At 38.2% G+C, this 16,763-nt stretch overlaps 1 non-coding gene across 1 annotated transcript; it reads right to left on the bottom strand.

Annotated features, from left to right (window-relative positions):
• Positions 1-8,619: 8,619 nt before the first annotated feature.
• On the bottom strand, positions 8,620-8,725 carry LOC128282051 (small nucleolar RNA R71). The gene has a single exon (XR_008272343.1). It is a non-coding gene; the product is annotated as a small nucleolar RNA R71 (small nucleolar RNA).
• Between the last annotated feature and the right edge of the window lie 8,038 nt (positions 8,726-16,763).

Here is a 16,763-nt window from a genome sequence, read left to right as displayed (position 1 = left end):
TATGGATTTGATGAATCGGATCTTGAGATCATATTTGGATCGGTTCGTAGTTGTGTTCATCGGCGACATCTTGGTCTATTCAAGAGATGAGACCGAACATGCGAGCACCCGAGATTAGTGTTGCAAATTTTACGGGATAAGCGGTTATATGCTAAGTTTAGCAAGTGTGAGTTACGGTTAAGAGGTTAGCTTCTTGGGTCACGTGGTATCTGCATCGGGTATTCGAGTCGACCCAAGCAAAATTTCAGCCATACTTAACTGGAAACCTCCAAGAAATATTACTTGAGGTTCGAGCTTTTTGGGACTTGCGGTTACTACCGACGGTTTGTAAAAGGATTCTCGATGATAGCCACACCCATGACGCCGCTTGAAAAGATGTCAAGTTTGAATGGACGGAAAAGTGTCGAAAAGTTTTGACCAATTGAAAACTCATTTGACGGAAGCTCGAAGACTAAATACGGCCGAATCGGCAAAGAGTTTGTCATCTATAGTGACGCCTCCCTACTTGGGTTAGGTTGCGTATTGATGCAAGAAGGTCGAGTTGTGGCCTATCGTCGAGACAATTAAAGCCACATGAGAAAAATTATCCGACCCATGATCTCGAATTGGTCGCCATCGTATTCGCCTTAAAGATATGGCGACATTACTTATTTGGTGAGAAGTGCCATGTGTATTCGGATCACAAAAGTCTCAAATATTTGATGACTCAAAGAGACTTAAATCTGCGACAAAGACGTTGGCTCGAGTGTTAAAGGATTATGAGCTGGTCATTGACTATCACCGGGAAAGGCTAATGTGGTTGCGGATGCCTTAAGCCGGAAATCACTTTTTGCTTCTGACGATGAATGTACACTTGTCTATCCTACCCGACAATGTGTTAGTAGCGAATTAAAGGCCAAACCATTGTTGACTCATCAAATTCGTGAAGCTCGAAAAATTGATGAGGAGTTGCGTGCAAAAGCGGGCCGAGTGTGTTACGAACAAGGAATCGGAGTTTCAAATTGATGATGACGATTGTTTGAGGTTGAAGTCGTTTGTGTGTTCCAAAGAATTGAACTTATTTCGATAATTCGAGCGAAGCTCATTGTAGCCGAATGGCAATCCACCCGGAGTACGAAGATGTACAATGAGTTGAAACGTCGGTTTTGGTGGCATGGTATGAAGCGAGACATCTCGATTTTGTTGCAAGATGTTTAATATGTCAACAAGTGAAAGCGGAGCATCAAGTGCCTTCAGGTTACTTGACCGATCACAATACCCGAGTGGAAATGGGATCGAGTCACAATGGACTTTGTGTCCGGACTGCCGTTGTCGACAAGTAAGAAGGATGCAATTTGGGTTATTATTGATAGATGACTAAGTCGGCTCACTTTATCCACAATGCGTATGGATTTTCATTGGATAAACTAGCTGAATTGTGCGTTTCTCAGTTGTGAGATTACACGGGTACCGATTTACATTGTGTCGGATAGAGATCCGAGGTTCACCTCGCGATTTTGGAAGAAATTACAAGAAGCATTGGGCACCAAGTTGCATTTCAAGACCGCCTTTCACCCCCAAACCGATGGTCAATCCGGCGTATAATTCGAGATACTTGAGGATATGTTAAGATGTTGCATCCTCGAGTTCGATGGTTCATGGGAGCGGTACCTACCTTTGATTGAATTAAACACAACAATAGTTTTCAATCAAGTATTAAGATGGCGCCTTACGAGGCTTTGTACGGCGTAAATGCCGTACACCATTGTTTTGGACCGAGCTCGGTGAGAACAAAATTTTTGGAGTGGATTTGATTAAAGATGCTGAACAGAAAGTAAAAGTAATCCGTGAAAATCTGAAGATAGCCTCCGATCGTCAGAAATCGTATGCGGATTTGAAGCGAAAGGACATTGAGTATCGGTGGGAGATAAAGTGTTTCTTAAAGTTTCGCCGTGGAAAAGATACTCGATTCGGTAGTAAGGGCAAGTTGAGCCCGAGGTTCATCGGGCCATATGAGATATCCGAGCGAGTCGGTCCGATCGCATATCGTCGATTTTGCCCCGAACTCGAAAAGATTCACGATGTCTTTCATGTTTCGATGCTTGACGCTATAGATCGATCCATCGCACGTGATTAGTCCATCAGAGGTTGAAATTCAAGCCAATATGAGTTATGAGGAAGAACCGATTCGTATCCTGGCACGTGAAGTGAAAGAGTTGCGAAACAAGCGGGTTCCGCTAGTGAAAGTGTTATGGCTCAAACACGGGATAGAAGAAGCTACTTGGGAAACCGAGAACTCTATGAAAGAGCGATACCCAACCCTATTTACGGTAAGATTTTAGGGACGAAAATTTCTTAAGTAGGGGAGAGTTGTGACAGCCCAAAATTGACCCTAGTCGGAATGTGGTTTCGGTACCACAAAACCGAGGCATAAAAATAATTTAAAATTTATTTTGATGCCTATAATATGTGTGTGCTCGTGTGTGAATTTTGAATTCTTTGATTTAGTTAATTTGATTGTGAATTGAAAGGAAAAGGACTCATGTGAAAGGATTTAAAAATATGTAGCTAATTTCAAGAGGTTAATAAAGGAATGAAGCAAAATAAATGGAGTTGCATGTCAAATACTCCATTTATTTTGAATGAGTGGCTTGACCATGTCTAGATTATGGGCAAGGGACATGTTTCCAACATGTTTAGTTAGTGCATTAAGTAGAAAGAATTAAGAAATGAAAAAAAAAAAAAATGAGCATGGATGCCCCCCCTTGGTGCCGTAGCTAGAGAGAAAGAAAGAAAAAAAAAAGTTGTCATTCATCCTTTCTTTGAGCAAAGACTAAGAAAGAAAAAACAAAAAATTGTTCATCTTTTCCCCTCCCTCCTTTGGCCGAAATTCCTAAGAGGAAGAAGAGATTTTTGCTTCATTTTCTTTGTTTAGAAGAGATCTAGAAGGAGATTTGGCTAAACTTGCATCAAGATTAAGGTATGTATGAGGTTGTGTCATGAGATTCATGCTTGTTTTGGTTGCTAACTTGATGTGCATGTTAGCCATGGTTCAAATCCTTGTTATGCCATGAAAAATGGTATTTGGCCAAGGTTGATATTGTGTTAAAGCCATTGCATGCTAAATGTGAAGCTTGCTAATGATGCATGCAATGATGGATTGACTACTCTTGAAATTTCTTTGTAGCAATCTTGAGTAAGACATTGAGTTCTTTGTTTAACCATGACCAAAGTTCAATGGGGTATGATTGTGATGTATTCGGCCATGATGCATTCATGAGCATGATTTATGCTTGTTACTTGATTGGTAAAATTTGTGTTTTAGAGGGTTATGAACACCTTGAGATTGACCATGCACCTATATGTGTATATATGTTTGCACATGATATTTTGATTATGAAGAAAGTGATAAATATGTTTGTTTAAAGAAGAAATTTGTTGAAGAATGTTGTGAAATTTGCATGTACATTCGGCCTAGTACATGTATAGTGTGAAAAACCTTGAAATTATTTTTGATTTTGTGTATTTATGACCATGTGTAATCGGCCACATGAGTAATTTGAGCACTTGATGTTATGTTAAAATTCTTGAGCTTAAATATGTGGATGTATGTATATAAGGGCCAAGTACTTTGAACTTCACGTTGATGTTTGAATGTATTGAATTGCTTGTTGTGATGTAAAATGTGCATGACCATTGTGTATTTGAGCTAAAGGATGGCCATATGACCATTTACACTCCTTGTCATATTCGCCATAAGCTATCATGATGAGATTTTAATAAGTTAAATTTGTGTGAATTAGCTCAAGAGCAAAGGGAGCTAAATCCGATAAAGGGAAGGAAAAAGTAGTTGAATAGCCGTCGAAATCGCTCGACAACATTCAAGGTAAGTCTTGAGTGATGACCCTACTTGAATTATATCAAAATTATGCTCCTTGTTTGTGTGGCCATTGAGCCGAAATAGTAAAGGTTGATAGATATTTTGTGTTAGAGCTTTAGTAACGAAAATGAACTATGGACGTGTCTTGAATATTGATATATGTGTAAGTGAACATTGGAAATATATCCGGGCTAAGACCGAAGGCATTCGTGAGTTGATATATCCGGCTAAGACCAAGGCATTCGTCTGCGAGTTGATATATCCGGCTAAGACCAAGGCCTTTGTGCAAGTCACCAAATCCGGGTTATGACCAAGGCAATCGTCTGAGTCGCTATATCCGGTTAAATCCAAAGTATGTGATTCGAAGTGAGCAATCTTGCTGTGAAAATTTCAGCTTATACACTTGTGAAAATTCCAGCAATGAGGTATGTTTGTATGTGCTTGTACTAATTGAATTCTTACAAGTAAGTATCGCTAAGTTGATAAACGAGCTACCGGCCTTGGGCTAAGTTGTTCTTTTGTGTATGAACATAAGGGTCGGTGATGTGAAATAAGTATGAGTATGGGAATGTGAATTAGTAAAGTGGTTTAATTAGCCATGTGAATAAAATACCTTAGTCAAAGCTGATTTCATTGCTTGAGACTTACTAAGCATTAAAATGCTTACCCGTTGTTTTGGCTCTCTGTTTTATAGGTTTCGCTCGTTAGCTATCGGATTCGGGATCAAAGAAGTCAAGTCATCCACACTATCGAAGCCCCATTTTGGTACAAATTTTGGTTGAACTTTGAAATGGCATGTATAGGACCATCCTTTGTTGAAGGTCATGTACCTTCGGTTTGTGTAAACTTAGATAGCCATGCGAAAATGGCTTATATCGTTTTAGCATAGAACTATAATCGTTTGTATGTTGACCCTTATGAGGTATGGAATTATTTTGAAACGATTAGCCATTGGAATGGTTAATCATGATCACACTTTGTGCTATGTATGTAAAAAGGGCCAATTGAATCATGGAAAGTATGAAATAGGTAAAGCCTACTAAAGGCAGATGCTGACAGCAGCAGTGACGTGGATGTGAAAAATCACTAAAAATAGTAGGAATGGTATTAAATAGCAAATAAATTATGTAAGTGTACCTTGATGAATCTACTTTCATATGGAAGAAACGAAATGGTCATATGAGTTATAAGTTAACAGATTTTAAAGTTCTTGTGGAATAGGGCCAGAACGGTTTCTGGATCCCTGTTCCAACTTTGGAAAATCATTGTAAATTAACCAGAGATAATTAGGAGTCATTCCATATATGTGTAGATTCCTCTCTGAGTCTCGTTTCTACAGAAACAAACGGCATTAGTATTGAAGCCCTGTACAGGGAGATATCCAATTCGTAACGCACAAAGGTCAGTGTAGTCGATCCCTACAACAGGCGAGACTTTAACTAATAAACTGTACTAATTGGCTCGACCAAAAATTCTAGAAAAAAATATGTAGATGGACATATGAGTCTAGTTTCAGGAAAAATTTACGGAACTGATTTTCGAGTTGTAAAACTCAAGTTATGAATTTTGGAGCGACTAGTACTCAGATTGGCAGCTTGTCTGAAAATTGTCAATAAGTGGGTTGAAGTCTGTTAACACCTCGCGTTCGACTCCGGCGACGGTCTCGGGTTCGGGGTGTTACAGATGCATTATTGAACGGTTTGGGATGTGTTTTAATGCAAGAAGGTAAAGTGATAGCTTATGATTCCAGACAGTTAAAATCGCAGGAAAGGAATTATCCGACACACTACTTAGAGTTGGTCGCTATTGTTTTCACATTGAAAATTTGGCGACATCATTTATTCGATGAGAAGTGCCATATTTTTACCGACCATAAGAGCTTGAAGTATCTAATGTCTCAGAAAGATTTGAATTTGTGACAACAAAGATGGCTCGAGTTGTTGAAAGACTATGATTCAGTGATTGATTATCATCCAGGGAAAGTGAATGTAGTCGCGGATGCTTTGAGTAGAAAATCTTTGTTTGCTTTGCGGGTGATGAATATGCAGTTGACATTATCTGATGATGGTTTGATTTTATCTAAATTAAAAGTTAAACAGATGTTTCTTCATCCAATTTGTGAGGCTCAGAAATGTGATAATGAATTGCAAGCTAAAAGAGTACAATGCGAGTCAACTACTGATTTAGAATATCAGATTGGATCCGATGATTGTTTATTGTTCCATGGTAGAGTTTGTGTGCTAAGGAATCCCGAGCTTATTCAGAAAATTTTACATGAAGCACACAGTAGTTATTCATTTGTTCATGCGGGGAGTATTAAGATGTATTATGATCTGAAACAGATGTATTGTTGGTCGAGCATGAAGCGAGACATTTCAAAATTTGGGTCAAGATGCCTGGTTTGTCAACAAATTAAAGCAGAATATCAAGTACCTTTGGGAGTACTACAGTCAGTGATGATACCTGAGTGGAAGTGGGATAGAGTTAAGATGGATTTTTTATCAAGATTACCCCTATCTCCAAAAAAGAAAGATGCGATTTGGATTGTTATTGATCGTTTGAAAAAATCTGTACATTTTATTCCGGTACATACAGACATTTCACTTGATAGATTAGCTGAATTGTACATCTCTGAGATTATCAAATTGCACGGGGTGACAGTTTCTTTTATTTTTTATAGAGATCCGTGGTTGATAAACCATAATTCATACATATTTTTATCCCATTCTTAGCACATTTTATGGATGATTTTTCCTTAAAATTGGTGAATTCTTTGCATTAATTTCATGTTTTATACTTAGCTGAGCATAGGAGAGTGAAAAGAACGAGAAATGGGCCAAAAACGGAGAAAATGGGCCAGCATACGAAATCAACACGGCTTGGACCTCCTCAGACGGGCAGACCACACAGTTGTGTCAATTTGGCAGAATCAAAGCACGACTCACACGAGTGGACCACACGCTCGTGCCTATTTAACAAGCTTGACCACGGCCTGAAGTAATCGCACACGGGCGTGTCCCTCCCGAGCCCAAGTTCAGTCCGATTCGTAAAAGGCCAATTTTGAGGGTTCTTAGGCATTCTAAAGCCTATAAATACACCCTAGAGGATGAGGAAAGGGGACACATAGAGAGGGAAGTAGGGAACTACTCAAGGAAAGCCGATCGGTCCATCTTATAAGCTGGATTCATCATCAAGACTGAAGATCTACCCTCAATTTCCCTTCAGGACTTTTGGGTTTTTCTTTATGTTTTGTATTCATTATTCTTCTGGGATGTTTACCTTTTTAGTTATGAACTAAAACCCCTAAATACCTAAGGGGAATGAAACCTAAGACAGATCTTGTTATTATTATCTAAATTGTATGATAAATATTTGACTTGTTCTTAATTATGTGTTCTTAATTCTTGTTTTGATATTCTAGGATATTGATTCAAGTTAAGCTCTTATTCAAAGGAGGAATAGACCCTGTCTAAGAGTACATTTGTCATAACTAAGTGGAGTTGGTTGCGCGCCTAGAGATAGGGTGACAAGATTTTGCTAGATTAGGGTGAAACCTAATAAGGGGATCCATAGATCAAGTTAATGCAACCGTAAGGAGTTAATTAAAAAGAGATTTCAATTATTCAACCTAGGGTTAGACATTGTTAGTCTCGAGAGGGATAATAATATAATTTAGGGATTTCTACGGATCAAGTCAAATAAATAAATCGTCTGATTCAGAGTCAAATAACAAGTGAAGTCTAGGTGAATTTTTCCTTAGGTATTGTTTTAATTCAATCGTTTTTCCAAAAGCAATTCCCCAATTCTATTTTCTGTGAATTCTTAGTTTAGTTAATTAGTTAGTTAAACCAAACCCCATTATTCTTAGGCTAGATAATAAAAAAACAGTCATTACTAGTACTTTTAGTTCCTTTGGGTTCAACAATCTTGTATTGCTAAAGCTATACTATTGTTCGATAGGTACACTTACCTTTGTCGTGATAATAGTTAGTTTCAAGAACGATTTATTATAAATATTTAAAACCTATCACGTATCAAGTTTTTGGCGCCGTTGCCTGGGAACTAAGATATTAGGAACACTCGATTTTTATTACTTTAGCCATTTACTTTTACTTCAATTTAAATTTATTCTAATTTTTATTACTAATTCTTCTTTTTCCCTTTTTCTAGCAGGTTCTTATAGTTTATGACTAGAAGAAACCCGTCAGGACCATTACTTTTTGACAGTGAGATCGATCGCACAGTTCACAGAAACCAAAGAGAAATAAGGTGAAGCTTAAGATACACAGAGAAAGAGCAAGAGGACGATATTTAAACCACAAATGAGAAGATGGCTGAAAACTAAGAAAATTCGCTACCTCCTGTGATTGCTATTAATCAGAATCCTGCCTCGCGCACTATGTATGATTATGCTAAACCTAATTTAATAGGAACTGAGTCAAGTATAGTTAGACCTACTATTGATACAAATAATTTTGACCTGAAACCAAACACAATTCAAATGATACAGCAGTTTGTTCAGTTTGATGGTTTGCAGGATAAGGATCACAATGCTCACTTGGCAAATTTCCTAGAATTTTGCGATACCTTTAAAATTAATGGCGTTTCTGATGACGCTATTCATCTTCGGTTATTTCCCTTTTCATTAAGGAATAAGGCTAAATAATGGATGAACTCATTACCACGAGGGTCAATTGCTACTTGGGAACAAATGACTGAAAAATTTTTATTAAAATATTTTCTGCCAGCTAAAACAGCTAAATTACATAATGATATCTCTTCTTTTATGCAGAGGGATTTAGAAACACTCTACGATGCATGGGAGAGATACAAAGACCTTTTGAGAAGCTGCCCTCACCATGGGTTACTACTTTGGCTACAGGCTAAAACATTCCATAATGGGTAGAATCCTTCGACTCGGTAGATGATTGATGTAGCCGCTAGAAGAACTATCAATAATAAGACCCTTGAGGTGGCTTACGAATTTATTGAGGAGATGTCACTGAATAACTATCAGTGGCAAGTTATGAGAAAAAAACCGACGAAAGCAGCCAGTGTTTTCAACCTCGACGCGGTTACTATGCTATCTAGCCAAGTAGAACTCTTAAATAAAAAGATTGACGGTTTGTGTGGTTCTACTCAGGTACATCTAGTGATGAGGTGTGATTTGAATGGAGGAGGAGCGTGCACAAAATATCAACCCTTCAACCCTAGCATTGAGGAGGAACAAGTCCAATAAATGGGTAACAATAACTTCAGATCCCAAAATAACCCTTATAGTAACACTTATAATGTAGGTTGGAGGAACCATCCCAATTTCTCGTGGGGCAGTCAAGGAAATCAAAAGCCACAACATCCTCCAGGCTTTCAGCAACCACCATACCAGTAGGAGAAAAAGCCAAAGCTTGAAGAGATGCTAACCAAATTCATCTCGGTGTCAGAGACTTATTTTTAGAATACTGAGACAGCACATAAGAATCAACAATCATCGATCCAAGGGCTCGAAACTCAGATTGGACAGCTTGCCAAGTTGATTTCTGAACGACCACAAGGTGGCTTGCCAAGCAACACAGAGTCTAACCCAAGGGAGTAACTCAACGCGATTACTAGTCAAAATGAGGAAGGGGTAGTCACACCTGAACCAGAACCAAGGTAAGAAACTGAGACAAGCAAAGGTAAAGGTGGGGTAGACCACAATAAGCAGAAACCGGTAAGTACAGAATACAAAATGCGCGTGCCATACCCTAATGCGACAAGGAAAGACCGCTCAGATGAAAAATTTGGTAAATTCCTTAAACTCTTAAAAAAATTACATATTAACTTACAGTTTATTGAAGCTCTATCACAGATGCCAAACGCAATGAATGTTTTAAATGAGCTTTTAGCAAATAAACAAAACTTGAACGAGGCTTCGCATGTGAAGCTAAACGCAGTTTGCTCAGCTATTCTACAGAATAAACTACCCAACAAATTGAAAGATCTAGGGAGTTTTACGATTCCTTGCTTAATTGGTAGTTTAGATTTTAATAATCTATTAGCTAATTTAGGGGTCATGCCTTACAAAATGTTTAAACAACTAAGTCTTGGGAAACCCAAACAGACTAAGATGAGCATTCAATTAGCAGATAAAACTATAAGATTTCCTAGGCGTATTATTGAAGATGTGTTAGTTACAATCAATAACTTTATATTTCCTGTTGACTTTGTTGTTCTAGACATAAAGGAGGATAGCAACACTCCTTTGATTTTAGGAAGGCCCTTTATAGAAACTGCTAGAACGATTATTGATGTTGGCGCAGGTGAGCTCACACTTCGTGTGGGAGACGAAACAATCACCCTTCAAGCTCGCAATTCCAGCAACACATCGAAAATTGAAGGTGATTGTCTAAACCATTCTACTAAAACAAACAATATGGTGCAACCTACTTTGCAGGAAATGAGTTTGATGGAAGTACATGAGTCATTTTCAAGCAATAGTAGAGGACCTATTCATGAAGAACGGAGGCTACAAATTGAGGAGCTAGATAAATGGCGGACACATAAACCGAGAACACGGATAAACCAAAACTACGCCAAAACAAGCTCAATACCTTTCCAAATCAACTTAAGGTTGGAGATAAAGTTTTATTAGATGCCGCAGATCCTCACATTGTCACTACCAAACCGAATGAAGAAATCCCTCTTATGGTACTTAGTATTTTCCCAGTCGGTCAGTCAAGGTAAGTCATCCCAAATTTGACACTTTTAAGGTAAACAGTACCCGCCTAAAACCTTATTTTAATGAGATTTACAGTAGGAATGAGGAGTATAAACTCCTCAAACCACCATGACCATTCAATGGAAAGGTAAGTTGAGCTTAGACTATAAATAAGTGCTTCTCAGGAGGCAACCCGAGCACTAACTGTATTAACTTCTTTAAATTTTAGTGTTTAACACTTAACTTACTAACTGAACTCTTGAATACAGGTTTACCACAAAGACACGGCCAAGCACAAGGGCATGCATAGGATTGTGTGGAAACAAGGCAAAGATTTTTCCCAACATAGGCTACAATAAATCGCCACGGCCATCCGACATGGCCGTGGGCGAACCTGCCAAAACAACACGGGCATGCAACATGCCCGTGCCTTGAAACCATGGCTGAACCTGTCAAATTAACATGGGTGTGCGACATGCCCGTGCCAAGGAACCGTGGACAAACCTGTCCAACAACACGAGCATGGACCTTCATACACGGGTGTGGGAGAAGCAAACAAAGACAGACACAGCTGTGCGACACGGCCATGTGCACCAACACGCCCAAGGTACACGAGCATGGGCCAATGGTCAGACGCGCCCAAATTCAAAATTCGCGAATCACACGGGCAAAAAATAGGGAACATGAGCGTGTTCCCTAGCCGTGTGTCCCAAAATCTATAAATACCCTTCATTATTCATCATATCCCTCACCCAAAATCTCTAACCCTAGCCGCTGCAAGTCTATACGGCCTCCCTAACACGCCCGTGCTCTGCTTCAAACCCAATTTTTTACGCTCATTCTCCTCTTTCTAGCGTTTGTTTACTCTTTTATCTTTTATTTTACTGATTTCTAATGTTATTTATCATAGTAATTTGCACTTTTCATGTTATTTTCATCTTTTTATCACTCAAATTTCATATCTAGAGTAGTTATCATCTTTTTCATGTTAAATTTCTTACTCATTTTATGATTTTTATGTTCCATTTGACTATTTTACGTGCACATTCATAGTTAAATAGATAAATGTATATTTTTAAGTTTTGTTTTGGTAATTTTTTATTTTCTTAGTCAGTATATTAGGCTACATTCATTCATGGTTATTGTTTCTATGGGTTTCATGCTATTAACCCCACACAAATTCATTCTTTAGATATCTCCATTACTTATTCTCATAGAGTTATTTGGCACATTTACTTTGGTTGTTATAGTATAGGATAATATGTAAGCCCTATGGAAAGTATTCACATTCCACTTTAATTTCCATTATAGGTACACCATGTCACCTTTACAAGGAAAGAAAGTCGTCGTCCCTGCTTCAAAGAAAAGGAAGAGAGCATCATCTTCCTCGGGTCCTACTGCGAAAGTTCGTTACCCTTTCCTGCAGTTCCCTATTGTGCCCCAAGAAGAACTTTTCCAGATTCTAGGCGTCCGACCCTTGGAAGTGGGCTGATGTATAGACTAGGCCACGGTAGAACAAGTCCAACTCGAGGATGCAATTTGGGCCCTGCTCACCACCGATCCTTGGGGGCTTTTTTTTGAGATTGTCGAGTCGACATATCTCGAACTCACGATGTAACTCTACTCAACGTTCCATCTTCAGACTATGATGGCCCGTTTTGATGACCCGGGAACAATCCAATTTTGCCTCGACGGTCTAGTCCGCTAATTGAACATCCCGAAGTTCATAAAGGAGAATGAACTCCACGCTCTCAATCGCCACATCCATCACTCTCTTTCACGGTGTTCGAATGCCCTCGTCCCGGTGCTGCTTCCTACAATCTTAGCCGCTCCAAGGCATTGACTCTCCCTCCATCTCTGAGGTACTTACACACCATTTTGGCTCACACGTTAACAGGAAGGAGAGAGAGCACTAGCGTCGTCAACACTCACGACGCCTACTTTCTTTGGTGTATATCGAACAGGCACGTCATAGACCTTGCTTATTTCATTGCCCTCGCCATTCAACAACAGATGGAGTGGCATAGAAAGGGGGTCATCTCATCGGGCCCTATGTGATGCGGCTGGTTCGACACTTCGGGCTCCTCAACATAGTATCTCAATCATCCTCCCTCACTCTCATGGGCCAGATGTCTCCACAGGGCATCTCGAGCATGCTAAGTATGAGGATGATTGAGAAACAACATGGCACCTTCCCTCCTCAGTACCGTCTTCCCTAATCCACCGAGGAGGAGGCTCCCGAGGACATTACTGATAATGTCCCTCTACGTCACGACGCCCATCGTCTCAGCCACCACTACCCTCTCGTCCAGTTCATGCGGTGACTTCATACGCTGACATCTTTGAACGCCTAACTTGATTCAAGTAGCAGTGTTTTCAGCGCTTCGATCACATTGATGCTACACTACACCAGATTTGTCAGCACTTCCACATCTCATCGCCACCCCCACCACGCAAACCATCTAGCGATGAAGATGTTTAAAAACTTTTATTTATTATTTTATGTTTTTACTTTTATTTTATTTTAAGACTACTTTTTATTTTTCTTTCACCTTATTTTTATTAGGACTTATAATTATTATTTTACAATTTTTAATTTCGGCTAATTCATATTGAGTACTTAGTCTTCCTTATATATTTCCTAAAAGAGTTCCTGATTCTATCACAGTTATAAAGAGCTCCAAAGCACACTATTACTCAGGAACTTGAAACTCTATTGAGAAAGGTTCTCCACGAATGCCATGTCCTTCTCGACCACGACCATAGCTACCACCAGATATAATATCCTCCTCCACCCTCACGTCGATTATTCTCCAAAACTCCAGTTCAAGGAAATTCATTCATCACTCAGGAAGTTTCACTTCTCTTCCTGTCTTATTTTATATTCTTTTCTATATTTCTATCTTTGTACATTGAAGGCAATGTACATCTTAAGTGTGGGGGGTATTCATTTCACTATCAGAAAAGTCCCTAAATGATTGCCTTGGTCTCTTGAAAAGCTCTTATATCATGTTTAGGATAAATTTTGATTGATTTATGTCTTTTATTGATATATCTTGAATTAAAACATAGGCATTTTTGCATTGATTGTTTAAACTTTAAGACTTTAGGGAATAAAGCATGATAAGTTGATTTTTGAAGAATTAAAAACTTTTAGGTTGTTTCCCTAAGTTTAGGTATTATCTTAAGTTGGAATTCACAAGTTTAAACATCAAAAGGCCATAATTTTTGTGAGATCTTGAGCCTTTAGAGCATCTATTATTTCTTTCATGCTCACTTTCATTATGAGTGCGTCAGTATTGAATTGTTTTTCTAGAACTTGCTTGATTATGCATGTCAAGACCACACCATTTGATTTGATATGCCAAAATGATAAAGGCACTTAGGTTTAACCCACTCATTCCATAAAAGCCTACCTTCACATTAACCCTTAGTGAACCCCCTTGAGCCTAACAACCTATTCATTGATCCTCGATGTTAACCCATAACTCATTATCGTTGAAATGCCCTAAATTAATTTGATCCCTATTTTTGTCGAGATTTGAGTTGGAATAATTGCTTAGCTATGTTTTATTCTATTTTGTAATTTGACTTGTTCCTAATTAAAAAAATAAAAATAAAAAAAAAATAAAAATAAAAATACATGTATGTATATTCGTAGTAGTGATCTTCTGAGCTAAAAAGTTAAATCCCATATTCTGACAAAAAGCTCTGTTGTACGCAATTGATGACTAGTCATTTTTCTAGTTAGGCAAATTTTCAATTCAATCTCGATTTTAACTCTTTCTTTCAGCTTGTGACCACACCATCTAACCAAAGCTATGTTACAACCCTCAAAAGACCTTTTGATTGATGTTTCATCTCAATTTATAGTGGTGGAGATTTGATTTTCATGCAAGCCTATGGTAATGACTTTTCGTTATTGACTATTGAGTGTTTCATTTATTGTCCTTAAACACCTCGAGTGATTTGAGTGAATCTTTAGTGAGGATGTGAAACTCTGTGATATTTTGAATTAAGGGTAACTACTTAAACGAGAGGAAACACCTATGTTTTCATGATAAAATAGTCAACTTCGAATGTTTGAAACTTTGATGTTCTTTCAGTTGAATTTTCAATGTATGATTACCTATGGATTATTTTGAGATATTATCGATAGAAATTATAAGTTGAGAAGAATTTATTTTGATTATGAGTAGAGGATTTTGCTTGAGGACAAGCAAATGCTTAAGTATGGGGGTATTTGATAAACCGTAATTCATACATATTTTTATCCCATTCTTACCATATTTTATGGATCATTTTTCCTTAAAATTGGTGAATTTGGTGCTCCTAATGCCTTAATTTCATGTTTTATACTTAGGTGAGCATAGGAGAGTGAAAGAAATGAGAAACGGGCCAAAAACGGAGAAAATGGGCCAACATACGAAATCAACACGGCCTGGACCTCCTCACACGGGCAGACCACACGACCGTGTCAATTTGGCAGAACCGAAGCACGACTCACACAGGTAAACCACACGTCTGTGCCTATTTAATAAGCTTGACCACGACCTAAAGTAATCGCACGCGGACGTGTCCCTGCCGAGCCCAAGTTTAGTCCGATTCGGAAAAGGCCAATTTTGAGGGTTCTTAGGCATTCTAAAGCCTATAAATACACCCTATAGGATGAGAAAAGGGGACACACAGAGAGGGAAGCAGGGAACTACTCAAAGAAAGCCGATCGATCCATCTCAGAAGCTGGATTCATCATCAAGACTGAAGATCTCCCCTCAATTTCCCTTTAGGAGTTTTGGGTTTTCTTTAAATTTAGTATTCATTATTCTTCTGAGATGTTTACCTTTTTAGTTATGAACTAAAACCCCTAAATACCTAAGGGGAATGAAACCTGTGACAGATCTTGTTATTATTATCTGAATTGTATGATAAATATTTGATTGTTCTTAATTATGTGTTCTTAACTCTTATTTTGATATTCTAGGCTATTGATTCAAGTTAAGCTCTTATTCAGAGGAGGAATAGACCCTGTTTAAGAGTACATTTGTCATAATTAAGCAGAGTTGGTTGCGCGTTTAGAGATAGGGTAACAAGATTTTTTCGGATTAGGGTGAAACCTAATAAGGGGATCTATAGATTGAGTTAATGCAACCCTAGGGATTTAATTAGAAAGAGATTTCAATTATTCAACCTAGGGTTAGACGTTGTTAGTGTCGAGAGGGATAATAATATAATTTAGGGATTTCTACGGATCAAGTCAAATGAATAGATTGTCCGATTTAGAGTCAAATAACAAGTGAAGTCTAGGTGGATTTTTCCTTAGGTATTGTCTTAATTCAATCGTTTTTCCAAAAGTAATTCCCCAATTCTATTTTCTGTGAATTCTTAGTCTAGTTAATTAGTTAGTTAAACCAAACCCCATTATTAGGCTAGATAATAAAGAGATAGTCATTACTAGTACTTTTAGTTCCTTTGAGTTCGACAATCCGGTCTTGCTAAAGCTATACTACTGTTCGATAGGTACACTTGCCTTTGTCGTGATAATAGTTAGTTTCAAGAACAATTCATTATAAATATTTAAAACCTGTCACGAATGTCACGTATCAATGGTTGATGTCATGATTTTGGAAGAAATTGCAAGAAGCTTTGGGTACGCGGTTACATTTTAGTACCATATTTCATCCTCAAATCGACGGTTAGTCTGAAAGAGTGATTTAGATTCTCGATGTTGTGTTTTAGAATTTGAAGGCAATTGGGAGAAATATTTACCGTTGGTTGAGTTTGCATATAATAATAGTTATCAGTCGAGCATAAAGATGGCAAGCTTTATATGGTTGTAAATGCCGAACTTTCTTGTATTGGACTAAGATTAGTGAGAAAAAGATTCACGAGGTTGATTTGATCAGAGAGACCGATAAGAAAGTGAAAGTAATTCGTGACAGTTTGAATGCAGCTTCAGATCAACAGAAGTCATATGCAGATTTGAAACGTAAAGATATTGAATTTTAAATTGGTGACAGGGTGTTTTTGAAAGTACCGTCGTAGAAGAAGATTCTTCGATTTGGTCACAAAGGAAAATTGAGTCCGCGATTTATCGGGTCGTATGAGATTATCGAGAGAATAGGACCAGTGGGATATTGACTAGCTTTACCGTTAGAATTGAAAAAAGATCCATAATGTGTTTCATGTGACGATGTTACACCGATATAG

The sequence above is a fragment of the Gossypium arboreum genome, chromosome 1 (genome assembly GCF_025698485.1).
Source record: "Gossypium arboreum isolate Shixiya-1 chromosome 1, ASM2569848v2, whole genome shotgun sequence".
Taxonomy (NCBI): domain Eukaryota; kingdom Viridiplantae; phylum Streptophyta; class Magnoliopsida; order Malvales; family Malvaceae; genus Gossypium; species Gossypium arboreum.
Note: the sequence above shows the minus strand (reverse complement) of the source record. Positions and strands in the feature narration are given on the sequence as shown.